Here is a 16,878-nt window from a genome sequence, read left to right as displayed (position 1 = left end):
TCATCCCGCTCTCTCTCTGTTGGAGTCCCTCAAGGCCCCGTCCTAGGACTCCTACTCTTCTCCATCAATACCCTTGGCCTGGAACAGCTCATAAAGTCCCATGATTTCCAGTACCACCTGTATGCCAATGACACTCAGATCTATCTCTCTGGCCCAGACGTCACCTTTCTGTTGTCCAGAATCCCAGTGTGTCTATCAGACATATCCACCTTCCTCTCCTCTCGCTTCCTCAAAGTCAATGTGGAAAAATCTGAACTTATCATCTTTCCTCCATCTCGTATATCTTCCCAACCTGATCTATCTATCTCAATAAATTACATCACTCTTTCCCCTGTACCAGAAATCCGCTGCCTCGGCGTAACCCTCGACTCTGCTCTGTCCTTCAAACCACACATCCAAGCCCTCGCCACCTGCTGTCTCCTCCAGCTCCAAATTATTTCCAGAATCCGTCTTTTCCTCAACCCTCAATCTACTAAACTGCTTGTGCATGCCCTCATCATCTCCCGCCTCGACTAGTGTAACATCCTCCTCTGTGGACTACCTGCTAACACTCTCACACCTTTCCAATCTGTCCTTAACTCTGCTGCCCGCTTAGTTCATCTCTCTCCTCGCTACTCCTCTGCTACCCCCCTTTGCAAATCTCTTCACTGGCTCCCAATTGCCCAGTGTATCCAGTTAAAACTACTAACACTGACCTACAAAGCCATCCATAACCTTTCTCCTCCGTACATTTCTGAACTAATCTCCCAATATATTCCCTAACGTAATCTCCGGTCCTCCCGAGACAACCTCCTCTCACACTTATTTGTTTCTCACCCAATCGCCTCCAAGATGTCTCCCGAATATCCCACATCCTCTGGAATTCTGTGCCTTCAGACGGAACCTGAAAACCCATCTCTTCAAGAAAGCATACAACCTGCAAAGACCACGCTGCCGCATCACCACCACCAGAGCTGCTGCAACCCCCCAACCTACTGTCTCCCTCCCCATCCTGTAGAATGTAAGCCCACAAGGCCAGGGTCCTCTTCCCTCTGTACCAGTCTATCATTGTTAGTCATTTACTGTAAGTGACATCTATATTTTGTATGTAACCCCTTCTTATGTAAAGCACCATGGAATCAATAGTGCTATATAAATAAATAATAATAATAGTAATACTTACTGCAAAGTCAAATGTTTACATACATTTCATTAGTATTTGGTACCATTGCCCTTAAACTGAATGACTTGGGTCAAACGTTTGGGATATCCTTCCACAAGTTTCTCGCAATAGTTGGTTGGAATTTGGACCCATTCCTCCTGACAAAATTGGTGTAACTGATCCAGGTTTGTAGGTTGCCTTGCTTGCACCTGCCTTTTCAGCTTTGCCCATAAATTTTCAATAGGATTGAGATCAGGGCTTTGTGATGGCCTCTCCAAAACATTGACTTTGTTATCCTTAAGCCACTTTGTTACCATTTTAGCAGTATGCGTCAGGTCATTGTCCATTTGGAAGGCCCATTTCCGCCCAAGCTTTAACTTCCTGGCTGATGTCTTGAGATGTTGCTTCAGTATTGCCACATAATCTTCTTTTCTCATGATGCCACCTATTTTGTGAAGTGAACCAGTCCCTCCTGCTGAAAAATAACCCACAACATGATGCTGCCTCCCCCATGTTTTACAGTTGGGATGGTGTTCTTAGGCTTCCAAACTTCTCCCTTTTTCCTCCAAACGTAACGATGGTCATTATACCCAAAAAGTTAAATTTTAGTTTCATCAGACCTCAGGACATGTCTCCAAAAATTAAGGTCTTTGTTCCTGTTTGCCTTTGCAAACATTAATCTGGCTTTTTTATATTTCTTTTGGAGTAATGGCTTCTTCCTTACAGAGTGGAATTTCTGCCCATGTTGATACAGTACTCGTTTCACTGTGGTTATTGAAACAATTTTAACAGCTTCCGCCATCATCTTCACAGGGTCTTTTGCTTTTGTCCTTGGGTTGATATGCACATGTCGGACCAAAGCACATTCATCTCTGGGACACAGAACCCGTCTCCTTCCTGAGCGGTATGATGGATAGACATTCCCATCTTGTTTGTACTTGCGTATAATTGTTTGTACAGATGAACGAGGCAACTTCAGGTATCTTGAAATTGTACCCAAGAATGAGCCAGACTTGTGCAAGCCCACAATTCTCTTCCTGATATCTTGGCTGATTTCTTTAGACTTTCCCATGATGCTACACAAAGAAGCAGTGTGTTTCAGGTGTGCATGAAAATACATCCACATGTGTGTCTCTAATTAACTCAGATGTTGCCAAAAAAACAGAAGCTTCCAAACACATGACATCATTATATGGGCAGTCCAGAATTGGTTAAAGGTATAGTAATCTTAATGTATGTAAACTTTTGACTTTGCAGTAAGTAATAAATATGCCTTAAAATATTCTTTCTCTATCATTTATTCTGGCGTTTGGCAAATATTTAAAATTATGGTAATCCTAATTGACCTTAAACGGGAAAGATTTATTCTGATTTCATGTCAGATATTGAGAAAAACATGCATATATATCTTTTTATATAGTGTATGTAAACTTATTGATCAAATTATCTTCACATGTCATTGATTTTTTTTGTTTTAAATTTCAACCTCTATTGTATACTAAGGGCATGGAAAAGTGCCAGAAACATTTAAATGTTTGTGCATTGTATTCCGGTGGGGTTTTACTGAATTTTAAATATAGAATGCTGATATTTTTTAAGGAAGAAAGTGGATGTGCCTTGATCTTTTCATTCTTTCATTCCGCAGCCACTCACAAAGATGGCCACACACTGGACCTCATCTTCACCTGCTTCTGTTCCCTATCTAACCTGTCCAACTCACCTCTCCCTCTATCTGACCAAAACCTACTCACATTCTCTTCCCTCTCCTCCCCAGGTGCACAATTCCCATTTCACAAACTTGCATACCCTCGCAGAAATCTCAAACACCTCGACCTACACTCACTCTCTGAATTCCTTTTCCCTCTTACAGACATAAGCTCCTTACATTATACAGATGTTGCTGCCACTTTATATAACACCACAACTGCTGCAGCCCTCAATTCGGTTGCCCCCTCACACATACCAAAGATCGCACAATCAACAGGCAACCCTGGCACACCAACCTGACTAAAGAACTGAAACGGACCTCCAGGGTTGCTGAGCAGAGATGGAAAAAATCCCACTCCAACGAGCACTTCATCTCATTCAAACAGTTCCTCACTACTTTCAAGTCCACACTCACTGCAGCAAAACAAACCTATTTCTCATCTCTCATATACTCCCTGTCACACCCCTATACAGCTATTCAACACTTTCAATTCTCTCCTCCGTCCCCCAGTGCCTCCGCCCTCTCCTCTCATCTCAGCCGAGGACTTTGCCTCATTCTTCAAGCAGAAGGTTGATACCATTAGACAAAGCTTTTGCCTAAAGCCCAGCAGCCCCTTCTCATATCTACTCAATCCTCCTCCTCCAAAACCAGCTTCTCCACCATTACGGAAGATCAACTTTCCTCCTCAGCCTCCAAGTCACACCTCACCACCTGTGAACTTGACCCTATCCAGTCCCATCTCATCCCTAACCTTACTACACAATGGCATACAAGATTTCTCCCGTGCATCCCCTCGACTCTAGAACTCTCTACCCGAAAGCATCAGACTCTCGCCTACTGGGAAACCTTCAAAAGGAACCTGAAGACCCACCTCTTCCGACAAGCCTACAACCTGCAGTAATCATTGCTCCACCACACCGCTGCACGACCAGCTCTACCCCCACCTACTGTATCCTCACCCATCCCTTGTAGACTGTGAGCCCTCGTGGGCAGGGTCCTCCCTCCTTCTGTACCAGTTTGCCATTGCATTTTTGTTCAAGATTTTTGCAATTGTTTCTGCTATGTATACCCCGTTTTTTGCATGTAAAGCGCCATGGAATAAATGGCGCTATAATAATAATAATAATTCTTGCACACATTGTGCTGTTGGTAAACAGTTATATTGGCATCCACAATCATTAACTAGAGCTCCTTTGCATTACACAGTGAGTCTTAAGAATCACATTCATATCTACAGTGGCTTACAAAAGTATTCACCCCTTTGACATTTTTTGTGTTTTGCTACCTCACAACCTGGAATTTCACAATTTTTTTTGAGGCTTTGCCTCAGTTCATGTAAAGAACCTGCCTACAACTGTGGACAGTTGGTTTTCTTTTTATTGTGAAGCAAACAATAAATAGGAGAAAATAACTGAAAACTTCACTGTGTGTAACTATTCATCCCCCTAAAGTCAGTTCTTTGTAAAGCCTCCTTTTGCAGCAATTACAGCTGCAAGTCGCTTTGGATAAGTCTTTATGAGCTTTCCACATCTTACCACTGGGAGTCTTAGCCATTCCTCAAGGCAAAACTGCTCCAGTTTGTCACGCCAGATGTGGGAAAGACTTAGTGCAACACAGAGGGAAGAGGGAAAGGGAGCCCAGACACTAGGGAAAAGGGGAAGTGGAGACCTCCTAGACTGGTCTAGGGTCACCCTGTCTCAACTACCGTCCCTATATTGCCTCTTCAGCAATCGCCGCACGCGTACCTTGCCCTGTCTTTCCCTGGCGTATGGCTAAGGCTAGGGATGGGAGGAGATGAGCACTAGTCGATCTCCACTAAACTCTATAGACAGCAAGGGTAGACAAACAGGGAGAGAATGCTTAGCTTTAGACGACTCCAGACAAATGCGAACTCGGCCTCAAGCCCCAGAGAGGATGAAGTACTGCTCTTCCTAAGCCTTCACAAGTAGAAATGAATATATCCATCACCTCCCTCTCAGACACACCAGATATATATACCCCCTGACTAGTGAGCTAATTACCAGAGGGAGATAGCCACTAGGTCCTAGAGACAGTCTCTCATCTAAGAAGATGTCTGTAATGTCAAACGTAGAGATCTCCTGCAACCAACTGCAGGGCGACTGTCTGTCACATCTGATACACCCGTGACACAGCTCTTTCAAGTTAAATGGCGTCCTCTGGTGAGCAGCAATCTTCAAGTCTGACCATAGATTTTCAGTTGGGCTTTGACTAGGCCACTCCAAAATATTTACACATTTCCCCTTAAACCTCGAGTGTTGCTTTAGCAGTATGCTTAGGGCAATTGTCTTGTTGAAAGGTGAACCTCTGTCCCAGTCTCAAATCACTGACAGACTGAAACAGGTTTTGTTCAAGAATATCTCTGTATTTTGCACCATCCATCTTCCCCTCGACCAGGACCATTTTCCCTGTCCCTACTGCCAAAAAACATCCCCACAGCATGCTGCCACCACCATGTTTCTCTGTGGGGATGGTGTTCTTCAGTTGATGGGCTGTGTTGGTTTGGCGCCATAAATAGCATTTACCTTGGTGGCCAAAAAGTTACATTTTGGTCTCATCTGACTACAGCACCTTCCTCCATACATTTAGGGAGTCTCCCACATGTCTTTTAGCAAACTCAAAATGAGCCTTACAATTTTTGTGTGTAAGTATAGGCATTTTTTCTGCCCACTCTTCCATAAAGGCCACCTCTATGGAGTGTACGGCTTATTTTGGTTGTATGAACAGATACTCCAGTTTCTCCTTGTGAACTCTGCAGCTCCTTCAGGGTTACCTTTAGCCTCTGTGCTGCCTCTCTGATTAATGCTTTCCTTGCCTAGTATGAGAGGTTTAGTGGGTGGCCCTTTCTTGGCAGGTTTGTTGTGGCACCATGTTCTTTCCATTTAATGACAATGGATTTGATGGTGCTCTGTGAGGGATCTTCAGAGATTGGGATATTTTTTTTTATAACCCAACCCTGACTTGTACTTCTCAACAACGTTGATCTCCTTGATCTTCATGGTGTTGTTTGGTTAGTGATGTCTCTTGCTTAATGGTGTTGCAGCCTCTGCGTCCTTTCAGAAAAGGTGTGTATACGCTGACAGACCATGTGACACTTAGATTTCACACAGGTGGACTTCCTTTCACTAAGCATGTGACTTATTAAGGTAATTGCTTGCCCCAGAAATTTGTAGGGGCTTCATCGCAAAAGGGGTGAATACATATGCACATTCCAATTGTTAGTTATTTGATCCCATAAAAGTAATTTATACCTAGATTTTTCTCACTTCACCAACTTAAACTATTTAGTACTGATGCATCACACATAAATTATATTACAAAAATATTTAAACACCGGTTGTAATGTAAGAAAAGAGTTAAAAAGCCAACTACTACTGAATACTTTAGCAAGCTACTGTACCTAAAAGAACTGATTCCATTTTGAAGGCAAAGGGTGGTCACATCAAATATCGATTTGATTTAGATTTCAATTTTGTTCATTCACAAATAGAAGTGTGAATAGTTTATTTTTATCAATTAATAAAATGTGAAGTAAATGAACCCTTTCGTTTCATAACAGCAGCAAAGCATCAATTTGTTCAGTTACACTTGCACACAAATTTTGAAAGAACTTGACAGGGAGGTTGTTCCAAATATCTTGGAGAACTAACCACAGATATTCTGTGGACTTATGTTTGGCAAATCCTTCTGTCTCTTGATGATGTTGAGATGGACTCTGTGGGGGCCATATAATGATTTCCAGAACTACTTGTTCATTTATATGCTTAAGATATAGTTATTAATAATGCTGGCTGTATGTTTTGGGTCATTTTCCTGCTTCAGAATCAATTTAGAGCCAGAAGCCTCTCTGGTGGTATTGCATGATAAATATATACCTGTATTTCTCAGCATTTAGGAAACCATTAATCTTGACCAAATATCCACTCTATTTAATGAAATGCATCCCCAAACTTACTAGTAACCTCCACAATGCTTCATTGTTGCCTGCAGACACTCATTACTGTACCGCTGTTCAGTCCTCATGAGTCCAGAACACCTACTGCCATTTTATGCACCCTAGTTCTCATGTTTTTGTACATAGTTGAGTCACTTTTCCTTGTTTCTATGTTGAAGGTATGGATTTTTAGCTGCAATACTTCCATTAAGACCATTTCAGGACAAACTTCTCTGAGAGGTAGATGGGTATCTGGATCCCACTGGTTGCTGTCAGTATTGGGCTGGTTAACCTATAGCTTCAGTAGCTGATAGTAGAAGCAGGTATTTGTTGTATAACATACCTGGCTCCTGTCCTGTATGGAATAGGCTCAGTCCTTGAGCCTGCTCAATTCAACAGTATCCAACATAGGACATACAGTTGAAACCAGCAGTTTACATACACTATATAAAAAGACACACATGCATGTTTTTCTCAATATCTGACATGAAATCAGAATAAACCTTTCCAGTTTTAGGTCAATTAGGATTACCATAATTTTTAATATTTGCCAAATGCCAGAATAATGAGAGAATGTTTTAAAGCATTTTTATTACTTACAGCAAAGTCATAAGTTTACACACATTTCATCAGTATTTGGTACCATTGCCCTTAAGCTGAATGACTTGGATCAAATGTTTGGGATATCCTTCCACAAGCTTCTTACAGTAGTCGGTCGGAATTTGGGCCCATTCCTCCTGACAAAACTGGTGTAACTGATCCAGGTTTCTAGGTCGCCTTGCTCGCATCTGCCTTTTCAGCTTTGCCCATAAATTTTCAATAGGATTGAGATCAGAGCTTTGTGATGGCCACTCCAAAATATTGACTTTGTTATCCTTAAACTACTTTGTTACCATTTTCGCAGTATGCTTTGGGTCATTGTCCATTTGGAAGACCCATTTCTGCCCAAGCTTTAACTTCCTGGCTGATGTCTTGAGATGTTGCTTCAGTATTGACACATAATCTTCTTTCCTCCTAATGCCATCTATTTTGTGAAGTGCACCAGTCCCTAATCCAGAAAAACAACCCCACGACATGATGCTGACACCCCCATGTTTTACAGTTGGGATGGTGTTCTTAGGCTTCTAAGATTCTCCCTTTTTCCTCCAAATGTAACGATGGTCATTATGCCCAAAAAGTTAAATTTTAGTTTCTTCAGACCACAGGACATGTCTCCAAAAATTAAGGCCTTTGTTCCTGTGTGCATTTGCAAACATTAATCTGGCTTTTTTATGTTTCTTTTTGAGTAATGGCTTCTTCCTTGGAGAGTGGCCTTTCAGCCCATGTTGATACAGAACTCGTTTCACTGTGGATATTGACACAATCTTATCAGCTTCCGCCATCACCTTCACACAAGGTCGTTTTCTTTTGTCCTTGGGTTGATATGCACTTGTCGGACCAAAGCACGTTCATCTCTGGGACACAGAACCCGTTTCCTTCCTGAGCTGTATGATGCCTGGACATTCCCATCTTGTTTGTACTTGCATATAATTGTTTGTACAGATGATCGAGGCACCTTCAGGTATCTTGAAATTGTACCCAAGGATGAGCCAGACTTGTGCAAGCCCACAATTCTCTTCCTGATATCTTGGCTGATTTCTTTAGACTTTCTCATGATGCTACACAAAGAAGCAGTGTGTTTCAGGTGTGTATTAAAATACATCCACAGGTGTGTCTCTAATTAACTCAGATGTTGCCAAAAAACAATCAGAAGCTTCCAAACACATGACATCATCATATGGGCAGTCAAGAATTGTTTAAAGGCATAGTAATCTTAGTGTATGTAAACTTTTGACTTTGCAGTAAGTAATAAAAATGCCTTAAAACATTCTCTCTCTCTCACTATTCTGGCATTTGGCAAATATTAAAAATTATGGTAATCCTAATTGACCTAAAATGGGAAAGGTTTATTCTGATTTCATGTCAAATATTGAGAAAAACATGAATATTTGTCTTTTTGTATAGTGTATGTAAACTTGTGGTTTCAACTGTACCTACAGTATATCATCAGTAGAATAAAAGGACAGCATCCAAACTTGAGTGAAGTAAAAAATCTTCTTTTTATTCTGCCAAATACAGTGCAATGTTTCGACTATCCCAGTCTTTATCAGGCACTGGGTTTTTCTAAACGTTGCACTGTATTTGGCAGAATAAAAAGATGTTTTTACTTCACTGAAGTTTGGATGCTGTCCTTCTATTCCACTGATGATTTATTTATCCAAGTGAGCTCCTTGGAGATCGGGACGCTGCATCCGTGTGGGCATGATGACCTGGTTCCTGGAAGTCCTGATAGAGTGCTGCGGTTAACTTTATACCTACAGTATATGTTCTGTGTCAAAAAGGGGTTAAAGGGAATCTGTCAGGATGACTTTACTGCTGAAACTAGTGATATGACTGGATAGGTCTTGGGTAGTGTTGAGCGATACCTTCCGATATCAGGAAATATCGTATCGGATTGGATCGCCGATTCCGATACCGGAAACCAATGCAAGTCAATGGGACACAAATATCGGAATGAAAATAAACCCTTTCTTTCCTTGTAGGTTAATTCTACATGAAGTAAAACAACTAAGAATAATGTAGAATGACATGAAAAGCCGGCAATTCATCAGCGGCATTCACCGGTACCCGACAATTTACAACAGAAAGAATAGAGCATCACACATAGATTAGGTAGATAGGACCATGTCAGTCACATATATATGAAGTACAGTGACAGTGTTGCTTACTGTACTTGTCATTTAGTGTAAAGGATTTATTTAAAAAAATATTAGTGTTTTCGTGCACCGTCTCTTTAAAAAAGCCGGCCGGCAATTCAGCAGCGGTACCCAACAATTTATAACAGACAGAATAGAGCTTCACACATAGATTAGATAGATAGAAACATGTCAGTCACATATCTATGAAGTACAGTGACAGTGTTGCTTACTGTACTTGTCATTTAGTGTAAAGGATTTATTTAAAAAAATATTAGTGTTTTCGTGCACCGTCTCTTTAAGAAAGCCGGCCGGCAATTCAGCATCTGTACCCGACAATTTAGAATAGAAAGAATAGAGAATCACACATAGATTAGATAGATAGAAACATGTCAGTCACATATATATGAAGTACAGTGACAGTGTTGATTACTGTACTTGTCATTTAGTGTTAAAATAAAGGATTTATTTAAAAAAAAATTGGCGTGGGGTTCCCCTTAATTTTAGGCTCTAGCGGAGGTTAAGCAGAGAGCTGGGGCAAATGTTTGAAGCCTGGGAAGGGGGTAATACCCACGGAGCTTCCCAGTCAACTAATATCAGCCCCCAGCTGAATACCTAGCCTTTACTAGCTATTAAAATGGGGGAACCCCCCCAAAAAAATAACGTGGGGTCCCCCCTAATTTAATAGCTAGCAAAGGCTAGGCAGACAGCTGGGGGCTGATTTTAATAGCCCAGGAAGGGTGCCATGAATATTGGCCCCCTCCCAGGCTAGAAACACCGGCCATCAGCCGCCCCAGAAATGGCGCATCCATAGGATGCGCCAATTCTGGCACTTAGCCTCGCTCTTCCCACTGCCCTGTAGCGGTGGCAGTGGGGTAATAGGGCTGGGGTTGATGTCAGCTTATAATGCCAGCTGACATCAAGCCCAGGTTAGTAATGGAGAGGCGTCTATAAGACACCCCCATTACTAACCCCATAGTCAAAGTTAAAGAAAAACACAAACACCCAGAATAAAGTCCTTTAATTGAAATAAACACACAATTCTTTATTGTTCTAAATTAAACCATACTTACCATCACGCCCATTCCAGCTGAAGCCAACGATCTCCTGCAATAAAAGAAAAATAATAAAGCAACCTCATCCTTACCTTTCCATGGTTCCCACGACAGCTTCAGCTCTGCTACATCGAGATGACAGGCTGGAACGCAGCAGAACGCTGCCATCCAGCCTGTCATCCCGCAGACACTGAGAAGCGCAGGCATGCTTGCGCTCCTCAGTGTCTCTCTGTGACGTCATCCAGATGAGCCGAGTTCATGTCCAATGAACTCAGCTCACCTCATGCACGTCACTGACAGCGTGGGAAAATTCTCACGCTGAAGCGCTGAGTGCAGGAGAATTTTCCCACGCTGTCAGTGACGTGCATGAGGTGAGCTCATGTCCAATGAACTCAGCTCACCTCATGCACGTCACTGACAGCGTGGGAAAATTCTCCTGCACTCAGCGCTTCAGCGTGAGAATTCTCCCACGCTGTCAGTGACATACATGAGGTGAGGTCATGTCCAATGAACTCAGCTCACCTCATGCACGTCACTGACAGCGTGGGAAAATTCTCACGCTGAAGTGCTGAGTGCAGGAGAATTTTCCCACGCTGTCAGTGACGTGCATGAGGTGAGCTGAGTTCATTGGACATGACCTCGGCTCATCTTTATGCCGTCACAGCCAGACACTGAGGAGTGGAAGCATGCCTGCGCTTCTCATTGTCTGCGGGATGACAGGCTGAATGGCAGCGTTCTACTGCGATCCAGCCTGTCATCTCGATGTAGCAGAGCTGAAGCTGTCGTGGGAGCCATGGAAAGGTAAGGATGAGGTTGCTTTATTATTTTACTTTTATTGCAGGAGATCGTTGGCTTCAGCTGGAATGGGCGTGACGGTAAGTATGGTTTAATTTAGAACAATAAAGAATTGTGTGTTTATTTCAATTAAAGGACTTTATTCTGGGTGTTGTGTTTTTTTAAATACTTTACTAGAAATTCATGGTGGTCATGTCTAATATTGGCGTGACCCCATGAATTTCGGGCTTAGGGCCAGCTGATAATGCCAAGCTGGCCTTAACCCCTTTATTACCCAGTGAGCCACCGCACCAGGGCCCTGGATGAGTTGGGTACAGCGCCAGAAGATGGCGCTTCTATGAACGCGCCATTTTCTGGGGCGGCTGCGGACTGCAATTTGCAGCGGGGGTGGCCCAGAAAGCTTGGGTCTCCCTGCGCTGCGGATTCCAGCCCCCAGCTGCCTAGTTGTACCTGGCTGGGCACAAAAATAGGGCGAAGCCCCACGCATTTTTTTTTTAAATTATTTCATGAAATTCATGGAATAATTAAGAAAAAAAGGGCTTCCCTATATTGTTGTGTCCAACCAGGTACAAATAGGCAGCTGGTGGTTGGGGGCAGCCCATTCCTGCCTGCTGTACCTGGCTGGACACAAATATAGTGCGAAGCCCCACGTCAATTTTTTTTTAATTATTTCATGAAATAATTTTTTTAAAAAAGGGCTTCCCTATATTGTTGTGTCCGGCCAGGTACAAATAGGCAGCTGGTGGTTGGGGGCAGCCTGTTCCTGCCTGCTGTACCTGGCTGGACACAAATATAGGGCGAAGCCCCACATCATTTTTTTTTTAAATAAACCCTTTATTTTAACACTAAATGACATTTGAGTAGTTAATAAAGATGCAGTCCCTAAATTATTATTTATTTTTTAATTAATTTTTCCCAAAACTTTTGACGTGGGCTTCGCCATATTTTTGTGTCCAGTCAGGTACAGCAGGCAGGAACGGGCTGCCCCCAACCACCAGCTGCCTATTTGTACCTAGCCGGACACAACAATATAGGGAAGCCCTTTTTTTCTTAATTATTCCATGAATTTCATGAATTTAAAAAAAAAATACGTGGAGCTTCGCCCTATTTTTGTGTCCAGCCAGGTACAACTAGGCAGCTGGGGGTTGGAATCTGCAGCGCAGGGAGGCCCAAGCTTTCTGGGCCCCACCCGCTGCAAATTGCAGTCCGCAGCCGCCCCGGAAAATGGCGCGTTCATAGAAGCGCCATCTTCTGGCGCTGTACCCAACTCATCCAGGGCCCTGGTGCGGTGGCTCACTGGGTAATAAAGGGGTTAAGGCCAGCTTGGCATTATCAGCTGGCCCTAAGCCCAAAATTCATGGGGTCACGCCAATATTAGACATGACCACCATGAATTTCTAGTAAAGTTTTTAAAAAAAACACAAACACCCAGAATAAAGTCCTTTAATTGAAATAAACACACAATTCTTTATTGTTCTAAATTAAACCATACTTACAGTCACGCCCATTCCAGCTGAAGCCAACGATCTCCTGCAATAAAAGTAAAATAATAAAGCAACCTCATCCTTACCTTTCCATGGTTCCCACGACAGCTTCAGCTCTGCTACATCGAGATGACAGGCTGGACCGCAGCAGAACGCTGCCATCCAGCCTGTCATCCCGCAGACACTGAGAAGCGCAGGCATGCTTGCGCTCCTCAGTGTCTGGCTGTGACGGCATCCAGATGAGCCGAGGTCATGTCCAATGAACTCAGCTCACTTCATGCACGTCACTGACAGCGTGGGAAAATTCTCACGCTGAAGCGCTGAGTGCAGGAGAATTTTCCCACGCTGTCAGTGACGTGCATGAGGTGAGTTGAGTTCATTGGACATGACCTCGGCTCATCTTTATGCCGTCACAGCCAGACACTGAGGAGCGCAAGCATGCCTGCGCTTCTCAGTGTCTGCGGGATGACAGGCTGGATGGCAGCGTTCTGCTGCGGTCCAGCCTGTCATCTCGATGTAGCAGAGCTGAAGCTGTCGTGGGAACCATGGAAAGGTAAGGATGAGGTTGCTTTATTATTTTTCTTTTATTGAAGGAGATCGTTGGCTTCAGCTGGAATGGGCGTGACTGTAAGTATGGTTTAATTTAGAACAATAAAGAATTGTGTCTTTATTTCAATTAAAGGACTTTTTTCTGGGTGTTTGTGTTTTTTTTAAATACTTTACTAGAAATTCATGGCGGTCATGTCTAATATTGGCGTGACCCCATGAATTTCGGGCTTAGGGCCAGCTGATAATGCCAAGCTGGCCTTAACCCCTTTATTACCCAGTGAGCCACCGCACCAGGGCCCTGGATGAGTTGGGTACAGCGCCAGAAGATGGCGCTTCTATGAACGCGCCATTTTCCGGGGCGGCTGCGGACTGCAATTTGCAGCGGGTGGGGCCCAGAAAGCTTGGGCCTCCCTGCGCTGCGGATTCCAGCCCCCAGCTGCCTTGTTGTACCTGGCTGGACACAAAAATAGGGCGAAGCCCCACGTATTTTTTTTTTAAATTATTTCATGAAATTCATGGAATAATTAAGAAAAAAAGGGCTTCCCTATATTGTTGTGTCCGGCTAGGTACAAATAGGCAGCTGGTGGTTGGGGGCAGCCCGTTCCTGCCTGCTGTACCTGACTGGACACAAATATAGGGCGAAGCCCCACATCAATTTTTTTTAATTATTTCATGAATTTCCTGAAATAATTAAAAAAAAATTGATGTGGGGCTTTGCACTATATTTGTGTCCAGCCAGGTACAGCAGGCAGAAACGGGCTGCCCCCAACCACCAGCTGCCTCTTTGTACCTGGTTGGACACAACAATATAGGGAAGCCCTTTTTTTCTTAATTATTCCATGAATTTCATGAAATAATTAAAAAAAAAAAAAACGTGGAGCTTCACCCTATTTTTGTGTCCAGCCAGGTACAACTAGGCAGCTGGGGGATGGAATCTGCAGCGTAGGGAGGCCCAAGCTTTCTGCCCCCCCCCCCCGCTGAAAATTGCAGTCCGCAGCCGCCCCGGAAAATGGCACGTTCATAGAAGCTGGATGCTGTACCTGGCTGGCATACAAAAATATGGCGAAGCCCACGTCAAAAGTTTTGGGAAAAATTAATTAAAAAATAAATAATAATTTAGGGACTGCATCTTTATTAACTCCTCAAATGTCATTTAGTGTTAAAATAAAGAATTTATTTTAAAAAAAAATGGCGTGGGATCCCCCATAATTTTAGTCTCTAGCGGAGGTTAAGCAGACGGCTGGGGCAGATGTTTGAAGCCTGGGAAGGGGGTAAAACCCACGGAGCTTCCCAGGCTACTAATATCAGCCCCCAGCTGAATACCTAGCCTTTGCCAGCTATTAAAATGGGGGACCCCCCCAAAAAAAATGACGTGGGGTCCCCCCTATTTTAATAGCTAGCAAAGGCTAGGCAGACAGCTGGGGGCTGATATTAATAGCCCAGGAAGGGTGCCATTAATAATGGCCCCCTCCCAGGCTAGAAACACCAGCCGTCAGCCGCCCCAGAAATGGCGCATCCATAGGATGCGCCAATTCTGGCACTTAGCCTCGCTCTTCCACGCTGCCCTGGTGCGGTGGCAGGGGGTAATAGTGGTGGGGTTCATGTCAGTGCCAGCTGCCATGAAGCCCAGGTTAGTAATGATGGGCGTCTATAAGACACCCCCATTACTAACCTACAAAGTGTTAAAAAGAAAACACACACTACACCCAGAAAAAAATAATTTATTTGAAATAAAACACACCATTTTATTTAATTCTTAGTTTACTAAAAATAATAGTTACCTGTCCACGTTCCTGCGCTGATCTCCCATGCACAGCTGTCACATCTGGAGATGGTGACAGCTGTGCACGGCTGCTGTAAGCTCACGCTGCCGGGAACACGTCCGCTCCCGGCAGCGGGAGCCACTGACTGAGGTCACCGGAGTGCATTCAGTCAGCGCAGCTCCGGAGACCTCCTTTACGGCACTGCTGTACCGTGGGAATTTCTCACGATACAGCAGGGCCGTAAAGCAGCTAACCGGAGCAGCGCTGCCTGAACTCCGGTGAACCCTTACGGCCCCGTCATTCTAGCGGCGGCAGCGGTTCAGAGCGGTCACATTCTATGTGGCTGCTCTGAACTGGAGATCATCGTGGGACACTCGTGGACTACTACGGAGGGGTAAGGATAAGGTTGTGGTTTATTATTTTATATTTTATTACAGGAGATCGATGGCTTCAGGGAATTAGGTGTCTAGGTGAGTATAGGTGTAGTTTTTTATTTTTTACTTTATTTTAGGTGGCGATCGGCGGGGACAGGTAATGTATGAACTAATTTATTGTAGGTAACCACTGGCCACCAATGACATGTATTTAACATTTATTGGGGACCATGGGGCAATTTAAATAGCAGGATCAGACTGATGGGAACTACTGCTCCCATCGAGCTGATCCTGCTGGCACGAGTGGACGGGGGACAGACATAGGCCGATGGGAGTAGTAGTGTCATATCGGCCTATGTTTGCCTGCACGCACAGACACCGCACACACCCCGCACAGACACCCCGCACAGACACCCCGCACAGACACCCCGCACAGACACCCCGCACAGACACCCGCACACACACCCCGCACACACACCCCGCACACACACTAATCATGACCGGTCTGATGGTCTGGGAGGTGAGGCTGACCTGTGCAGCCGTGGGAAAGTTCATGTGAGTTCATGCAGTCAAGCATGAACTCACATGAACCCTCTGAGGGCACCGCGGCTACTTCAAATGAACAGCTGATCGGCATCACCTGATACCTCAGCTGTTCATTTGAAATAACCGGCGGGAAAGCGCAGCACAGAACGGGAAAGCCGGCGGTGAAGTCTTTTCACTGCCAGCTTCCCCGCCCGGGTCCTTCGCTCCTTGGTGCTGCGCTCCCCGCCCGGTCCTAATTTACGATTGGGATTGGAGGTGGCGAGGGGAGCGGAGGATCGGGGTGGGAGGCTGCGGGGAAGCAGTATGGGGCTGTGTGATTGTTTAAAAGCCGGCGGCTTTTTACCGCGCGCCGGCTTTTAAACAATCAGGAGAATTCTCCCCCGCTGGGATGGCATTCTGATGACAGGCTGGATAGCGCTGCCATCCAACTTGTCATCCTTCACAGACACTGCAGAGCGCAGGCATTATGGGAACTTCCGATTCCGGTATTCGATATTGTAAAAGTATCGGAATTAAGTATCGGAATTCCGATACCGCGAATATCGGCCGATACCCGATATTACAGTATCGGAATGCTCAACACTAGTCTTGGGACAACAGAAACCTTTTTTTGTAGTAATCCAATGTATCATTGCTGAGAAATCAAACTTTGAAGCCACATGCAAATTAGATTTCAGATTAGCTTCTAGATTAAATCTGCAAATTAGCTGCAAGTTTAATTCACATATAGCTTCAAAGCTTGATTTTTCAGTGCTTTCACAAACTACTCCATAACT

This window comes from Phyllobates terribilis, unplaced genomic scaffold (assembly GCF_046119375.1).
Source record: "Phyllobates terribilis strain yellow unplaced genomic scaffold, ASM4611937v1 Scaffold_11__3_contigs__length_659146591, whole genome shotgun sequence".
Taxonomy (NCBI): domain Eukaryota; kingdom Metazoa; phylum Chordata; class Amphibia; order Anura; family Dendrobatidae; genus Phyllobates; species Phyllobates terribilis.
This window is presented reverse-complemented; position numbering follows the sequence as displayed.